Raw genomic sequence first — 8,392 nt, forward strand, 5'->3', positions numbered from 1 at the left:
CAAATCTCGGGCAAGTAACATATCGATGACAAAGGGAACAACGTATGTTGTTATGCGGTTTGACCGATAAAGATTTTCGTAGAATATGTAGGAACCAATATGAGCATCCAGGTTCCGCTATTGGTTATTGACCAAAAATGAGTCTCGGTCATGTCTACATAGTTCTCGAACCCGTAGGGTCCGCACGCTTAACGTTCGATGACGATTGATATTATGAGTTTATGTGTTTTGATGTACTGAAGGTAGTTCGGAGTCCCGGATGTGATCACGGACATGACGAGGAGACTCGAAATGGTCGATACATGAAGAGTGATATATTGGAAGGTTATGTTTGGACACCGGAATGGTTTCGAACGAGTTCGGGCATTTACCGGAGTGCCGGGGGGTTACCGAAACCCCCCCAGGGGCTTAATGGGCCTACATGGGCTTTAGTGGAAGAGAAAGGAGGCGGCCAAGAGGTGGGGCGCCCCCAAGCCCAATCCGAAGTGGGAAGGGGGTCGGCCCCCCTTTCCTTCTTCTACTCTTCCCCTTCCTTCCCCTCCTATTAGGACTAGGAAAGGGGGGAAACCTACTCCTAGTAGGAGTAGGATTCCCCCCTTTGGGGGCGCACCATGAGGCCGGCTGGTCCCCTCCTCCCCTCCTTTATATACGGGGGAGGGGCACCCCATAGACACACAAGTTGATTGTTTAGCCGTGTGCGGTGCCCCCTCCACAGATTTCCACCTCGGTCATATCGTTGTAGTGCTTAGGCGAAGCCCTGCGTCGGTAACTTCATCATCACCGTCATCACGCCGTCGTGCTGACGAAACTCTCCCTCGGCCTCAACTAGATCAAGAGTACGAGGGACGTCACCGAGCTGAACGTGTGCAGATCGCGAAGGTGCCGTGCGTTCGGTACTTGATCGGTTGGATCGCAAAGACGTTCGACTACATCAACCGCGTTAGTTAACGCTTCCGCTTTCGGTCTAAGAGGGTATGTAGACACACTCTCCCTCTCGTTGCTATGCATCTCCTAGATATATCTTGCGTGATTGTAGGCAATTTTTGAAATACTGCGTTCCCCAACAGTGGCATCAGAGCCGAGTCTATGCGTAGATGTTATATGCACGAGTAGAATACAAAGGAGTTGTGGGCGTGGGTATATACATATTGCTTGCCGTCACTAGTTGTTTCTTGATTCGGCGGTATTGTTGGACGAAGTGGCCCGGACCGACATTACATGACCGCGTTCATGAGACTGGTTCTACCGATGTGCTTTCCACACAGGTGGCTGGCAGGTGTGAGTTTCTCCCACTTTAGTTGAATCGGATTCAATGAACAGAGTTCTTTCTGAAGATCAAAAAGCAATCACTATACCACGTTGTGGTTTTTATGCCGTAGGTAAGAACGGTTATTGCTAAGCCCGTAGCAGCCACGTAAAACTTGCAAAAACAAAGTAGAGGACGTCTAACTTGTTTTTGCAGGGCATGTTGTGATGTGATATGGTCAAGACATGATTATATAATTTGTTGTATGAGATGATCATGTTTTGTAACACAGTTATCGGCAACTGGTAGGAGCCATATGGTTGTCTCTTTTATTATATGAAATGCAATCGCCATGTAATTTCTTTACTTTATCACTAAGCGGTAGCGATAGTTGTGGAAGCAATAGTTGGCGAGACGACAACGATGCTTCGATGGAGATCAAGGTGTCAAGCCGGTGACGATGGTGATCATGACGGTGCTTTGGATATGGGGATCAAAAGGCACAAGATGATGATGGCCATATCATATCACTTATTTGATTGCATGTGATGTTTATCCTTTATGCATCTTATTTTTCTTAGTACGGCGGTAGCATTATAAGATGGTCTCTCACTAAATTTCAAGGTATAAGTGTTCTCCCTGAGTATGCACTGTTGCTACAGTTCGTCGTGCGGAGACACCATGTGATGATCGCGTGTGATAAGCTCTACGTTCACATACAACGGGTGCAAGCCAGTTTTGCACACGCAGAATACTCGGGTTAAACTTAACGAGCCTAGCATATGCAGATATGGCCTCGGAACACTGAGACCGAAAGGTCAAGCATGAATTATATAGTAGATATGATCAACATAGTGATGTTCACCATTGAAAACTACTCCATCTCACGTGATGATCGGACATGGTTTAGCTGATATGGATCACGTGATCACTTAGATGATTAGAGAGATGTCTATATAAGTGGGAGTTCTTAAGTAATATGATTAGCTGAACTTTAATTTATCATGAACTTAGTACCTGATAGTATTTTGCATGTTTATGTTGTTGTAGATAAATGGCCCGTGATGTTGTTCTGTTGAATTTTAATGCGTTCCTAGAGAAAGCTAAGTTGAAAGATGATGGTAGCAACTACACGGACTGGGTCCGTAACTTGAGGATTATCCTCATTGGTGCATAGAAGAATTACGTCCTGGAAACACCGCTAGGTGCCAAACCCGTTGCGGGAGCAACTCTAGATGTTATGAACACCTGGCAGAGCAAAGCTGATGACTACTCGATAGTTTAGTGTGCCATGCTTTATGGATTAGAACCTATACTTCAACGATATTTTGAACGTCATGGAGCATATGAGATGTTCCAGGAGTTGAAGTTAATATTTCAAGCAAATGCCCGGATTGAGAGATATGAAGTCTCCAATAAGTTGTATAGCTGCAAAATGGAGGAGAATAGTTCTGCCAGTGAACATATTTTGAATGTCTGGGTACTACAATCATTTGACTCAGCTGAGAGTTAATCTTCCGGTTGATAGTGTCATTGACAAAGTTCTTCAATCACTGCCACCAAGCTACAAAAGCTTTGTGATGAACTATAATATGCAAGGGATGGATAAGACAATTCCCGAGCTCTTCGCAATGCTAAAGGTTGCGGAGGTAGAAATCAAGAAGGAGCATCAAGTGTTGATGGTCAACAAGACCACCAGTTTCAAGAAGAAGGGCAAAGGGAAGAAGGGGAACTTCAAGAAAAACAACAAGCAAGTTGTTGCTCAAGTGAATAAGCCCAAGTCTGGACCTAAGCCTGAGACTGAGTGCTTCTACTGCAAAGGGACTGGTCACTGGAAGCGGAACTGCCCCAAGTATTTGGCGGAAAAGAAGGATGGCAAAGTGAAAGGTATATTTGATATACATGTTATTGATGTGTACCTTACTAATGCTCACAGTAGTGCCTGAGTATTTGATACTGATTCTGTTGCTAATATTTGCAACTCGAAACAGGGACTACGGATTAAGCGAAGATTGGCTAAGGACGAGGTGATGATGCACGTGCGAAATGGTCCCAAGGTCGATGTGATCGCCGTCGACACGCTACCTCTACATCTACCTTCGGGATTAGTTTTAGACCTGAATAATTGTTATTTGGTGCCTGCGTTAAGCATAAACATTTTATCTGGATCTTGTTTGATGCGAGACGGTTATTCATTTAAATCAAAGGATAATGATTGTTGTATTTATATGAGTAATATCTTTTATGGTCATGCACCCTTGATGAGTGGTCTATTTTTACTAAATCTCGATAGTAGTGACACACATATTCATAGTATTGAAGCCAAAAGATATAAGTTTAATAATGATAGTGCAACTTATTTGTGGCACTGCTGTTTAGGTCATACTGGTGTAAAGTGCATGAAGAAACTCCATGCTGATGGGCTTTTGGAATCACTTGATTATGAATCACTTGATGCTTGCGAACCATGCCTCATGGGCAAGATGAATAAGACTCCGTTCTCCAGACCAATGGAGCGAGCAACAGACTTGTTGGAAATAATGCATGCTGATGTATGTGGTCCGATGAGTGTTGATGCTCGCGGCAGGTATTGTTATTTTCTGACCTTCACAGATGATTTGAGAAGATATGAGTATATCTACTTGATGAAACATAAGTCTGAAACATTTGAAAAGTTCAAAGAATTTCAGAGTGAAGTGGACAATCATCGTAACAAGAAAATAAAGTTTCTATGATCTGATCATGGAGGAGAATGTTTGAGTTATGAGTTTGGTCTTCATATGAAACAATGCAGAATAGTTTCGCAACTCACGCCACCTGGAACACCACAATGTAATGGTGTGTCTGAACGTCGTAATCGTACTTTATTAGATATGGTGCGATCTACGATGTTTCTTACTGATTTACCGCTATCGTTTTGGGGTTATGCTTTAGAGACGACTGCATTCACCTTCTCACCCGTAGCGATACTTAAGTCTGTCCGAATCATGTTAGCAATTGCCGCATTTTACGATTATGAAATTTGGCAAATGGATGTCAAAATTGCATTCCTTAATGGATATCTTAAAGAAGAGATGTATATGATGCAACCAGAAGGTTTTGTCGATCCAAAAGGTGCTAACAAAGTGTGCAAGCTCCAGCGATCCATTTATGGACTGGTGTAAGCCTCTCGGAGTTGGAATATACGCTTTGATAGTGTGATTAAAGCATATGGTTTTATACAAACATTTGGAGAAGCCTGTATTTACAAGAAAGTGAGTGGGAGCTCTGTAGCATTTCTGATATTATATATGGATGACATATTGTTGATCGGAAATGATACTGAATTTCTGAATAGCATAAAAGGATACTTGAATAAGAATTTTCCAATGAAAGTCCTCGGAGAAGCTGCTTATATATTAGGAATCAAGTTTTATATAGATAGATCAAGACGCTTAATTGGACTTTCACAAAGCACATACCTTGATAAAGTTTTGAAGAAGTTCAAAATGGATCAAGCAAAGAAAGGGTTCTTGCCTGTGTTACAAGGTATGAAGTTGAGCCATACTCAATGCCCGACCACTACAGAAGATAGAGAGAAAATGAAAGTCATTCCCTATGCTTCAGCCATAGGTTCTATCATGTATGCAATGCTGTGTACCAGACCTGATGTGTGCCTTGCTATTAGTTTAGCAGAGAGGTACCATAGTAATCCAGGAGTGGATCACTGGACAACGGTCAAGAACATCCTGAAATACCTAAAAAGAACTAAGGATATGTTTCTCATTTATGGAGGTGACAAAGAGCTCGTCATAAATGGTTACGTCAATGCAAGCTTTGACACTGTCCGGATGACTCTAAGTCACAAACCGGATACGTATTTATATTGAATGGTGGAGCTGTCAGTTGATGCAGTTCCAAGTAGAGCGTCATGGCGGGATCTACGTGTGAAGCGGAGTACATAGCTGCTTCGGAAGCAGCAAATGAAGGAGTCTGGACGAAGGAGTTCATATCCGATCTAGGTGTCATACATAGTGCATCGGGTCCAATGAAAATCTTTTGTGACAATACTGGTGCAATTGCCTTGGCAAAGGAATCCAGATTTCACAAGAGAACCAAGCACATCAAGAGACGCTTCAATTCCATCCTCGATCAACTCAAGGAGGGAGACATATAGATTTGCAAAATACATAAGGATCTGAATATTGCAAACCCGTTGACTAAGCCTCTCTCACAATGATCAACACCAAGACTCCATGGGTGTTAGAATCATTACTATGTAATCTAGATTATTGACTCTAGTGCAAGTGGGAGACTGAAGGAAATATGCCCTAGAGGCAATAATAAAGTTGTTATTTATATTTCCTTCTATCATGATAAATGTTTATTATTCATGCTAGAATTGTATTAACCAGAAACTTAGTACATGTGTGAATACATAGACAAACAGAGTGTCACTAGTATGCCTCTACTTGACTAGCTCGTTAATCAAAGATGGTTAAGTTTCCTAGCCATAGACAAGAGTTGTCATTTGATGAATAGGATCACATCATTAGCGAATGGTGTGATTGACTTGACCCATCCGTTAGCTTAGCACTATAATCGTCTAGTTTATTGCTATTGCTTTCTTCATAACTTATACATGTTCCTATGACTATGAGATTATGAAACTCTCGAATACCGGAGGAACACTTAGTGTGCTATCAAATGTCACAACGTAACTGGGTGATTATAAAGATGCTCTACAGGTGTCTCCGATGGTGTTTGTTGAGTTGGCATAGATCGATATTAGGATTTGTCACTCCGATTGTCGGAGAGGTATCTCTGGGCCCTCTCGGTAATGCACATCACTATAAGCCTTGCAAGCAGTGTGACTAATGAGTTAGTTACGATATGATGCATTACGGAACGAGTAAAGAGACTTGCCGGTAACGAGATTGAACTAGGTTACCGACGATCGAATCTCGGGCAAGTAACATACGGACGACAAAGGGAACAACGTATGTTGTTATGCGGTTTGACCGATAAAGATCTTCATAGAATATGTAGGAATCAGTATGAGCATCCAGGTTCCGCTATTGGTTATTGACCGGAAATGAGTCTCGGTCATGTCTACATAGTTCTCGAACCCGTAGGGTCCGCATGCTTAACGTTCGATGACGATTGGTATTATGAGTTTATGTGTTTTGATGTACCGAAGGTAGTTCGGAGTCCGGATGTGATCACGGACATGACGAGGAGTCTCGAAATGGTTGAGACATGAAGATTGATATATTGGAAGGTTATGTTTGGACACCGGAATGGTTTCGGACGAGTTCGGGCATTTACCGGAGTACCGGGGGGTTACTGGAACCCCGTGGGGGCTTAATGGGCCTACACAGGCTTTAGTGGAAGAGAGAGGAGGCGTCCAAGAGGTGGGGCGCACCCCCCAAGCCCAATCCGAATTGGGAAGGGGGTCGGCCCCCCTTTCCTTCTTCTCCTCTCCCCCTTCCTCCCTCCTCCTATTAGGACTAGGAAAGGGGGAAACCTAGTCCTAGTAGGAGTAGGATTCCCCCCTTTGTGGGCGCACCATGAGGCCGCCCGCCCCCTCCCCTCCTTTATATATGGGGGAGGGGACACCCCATAGACACACAAGTTGATTGTTTAGCCGTGTGTGGTGCCCCCCTCCATAGATTTCCACCTCGGTCATATCGTTGTAGTGCTTAGGCGAAGCCCTGCGACGGTAACTTCATCATCACCGTCATCACGCCGTCGTGCTGACAAAACTCTCCCTCAGCCTTAGCTAGATCAAGAGTATGAGGGACGTCACCGAGCTGAACGTGTGCAGATCACGGAGGTGCCGTGCGTTCGGTACTTGATCGGTTGGATCGCGAAGACGTTCGACTACATCAACCGCGTTAGTTAACGCTTCCACTTTCGGTCTACGAGGGTACGTAGACACACACTCACCTCTCGTTGCTATGCATCTCCTAGATAGATCTTGCATGACCGTAGGAAAATTTTGGAATACTATGTCCCCGAACAGGAAGAAACCAACTGTGTGCAATAATGTCAAAGATCACAGTCGAGTTAGCAATACAGATCATGTGCTGTGAGATCGACAAGGTAAATAGATTCGAGAATGGTTAATAAAATCTAAGACCTTGCATATTAAGGTCAAAATAGTGCTACCAATATACGAGTCTCATACCATGCCATTTCAACGATTGTACCACAAAAGCTCGAAATATTACAATGTTTAAATTCCAAAGTTACATGGCTCAAATTCGAAAATTACAATGTTCAAACTGATATTAGAAATGAAATTCAGCTCATCAGCTGCAAATGCTCACGCTGATCCACTGAACATGGATATCAGAGAGGTTCAAACTAATATTACCACTTCTAAGTCTTGTTTCGAAACCTCACAATTTTTGCAAAGGGATCAGCCACTGAGAAGTCATGTATGGGGTTGACACGATGACTTCCGATTACTCTGTCATCTGAAGTTCCAAAATGAAATTCAGCATTTTTGGAGCCTATTCCATTTTGCCGCAGGCGCCAGCGCTGATCAACAAACCATTCATTTTTGCGAAAAAAGTAGGGCAAACCTCATTTCCTTCAGCACCCTTGCTCTGAGAGCAAAGAACCTGGCGAATATAAGGTCCCTCGGTAGGAGTTCAAAGTAATTTCTGAGAGATGCAGAACTAGGCATTCGACGTGAATGTTATATTGTATCACATTATCCACCACTTGGCCTAATCTTATCTGCAAAAGAAGAAAACGTGTTAGTGCCTACATGCAGTTTTGAACATTACTACAGTCCTATTTGGTTTGCAGGATTTGTAAAATGCACTAACATGCCATCTTCGATCTGACATGATTAACATGGACATTTGATTACATTTTAGAAAAATGTAGCAGATACGTCTATTTTGCATCATGCTTTTATATCGATATTTATTGCATTATGGGCTGTTATTACACATTATGTCACAATACTTATGCCTATTCTCTCTTAATTGACAAGGTTTACAAGAAGAGGGAGAATGCCGGCAATTGGAATTCTGGGCTAGAAAAGGAGCAAATATTAGAGACCTATTCTGCACAACTCCAAAAGTCCTGAAACTTCATGGGAGCACGTTTCAGAATATATAAAAAATATTGGGAGAAGGAAGTACCAGAGGG

The sequence above is a fragment of the Triticum urartu genome, chromosome 1 (assembly GCF_003073215.2).
Source record: "Triticum urartu cultivar G1812 chromosome 1, Tu2.1, whole genome shotgun sequence".
Lineage (NCBI taxonomy): Eukaryota > Viridiplantae > Streptophyta > Magnoliopsida > Poales > Poaceae > Triticum > Triticum urartu.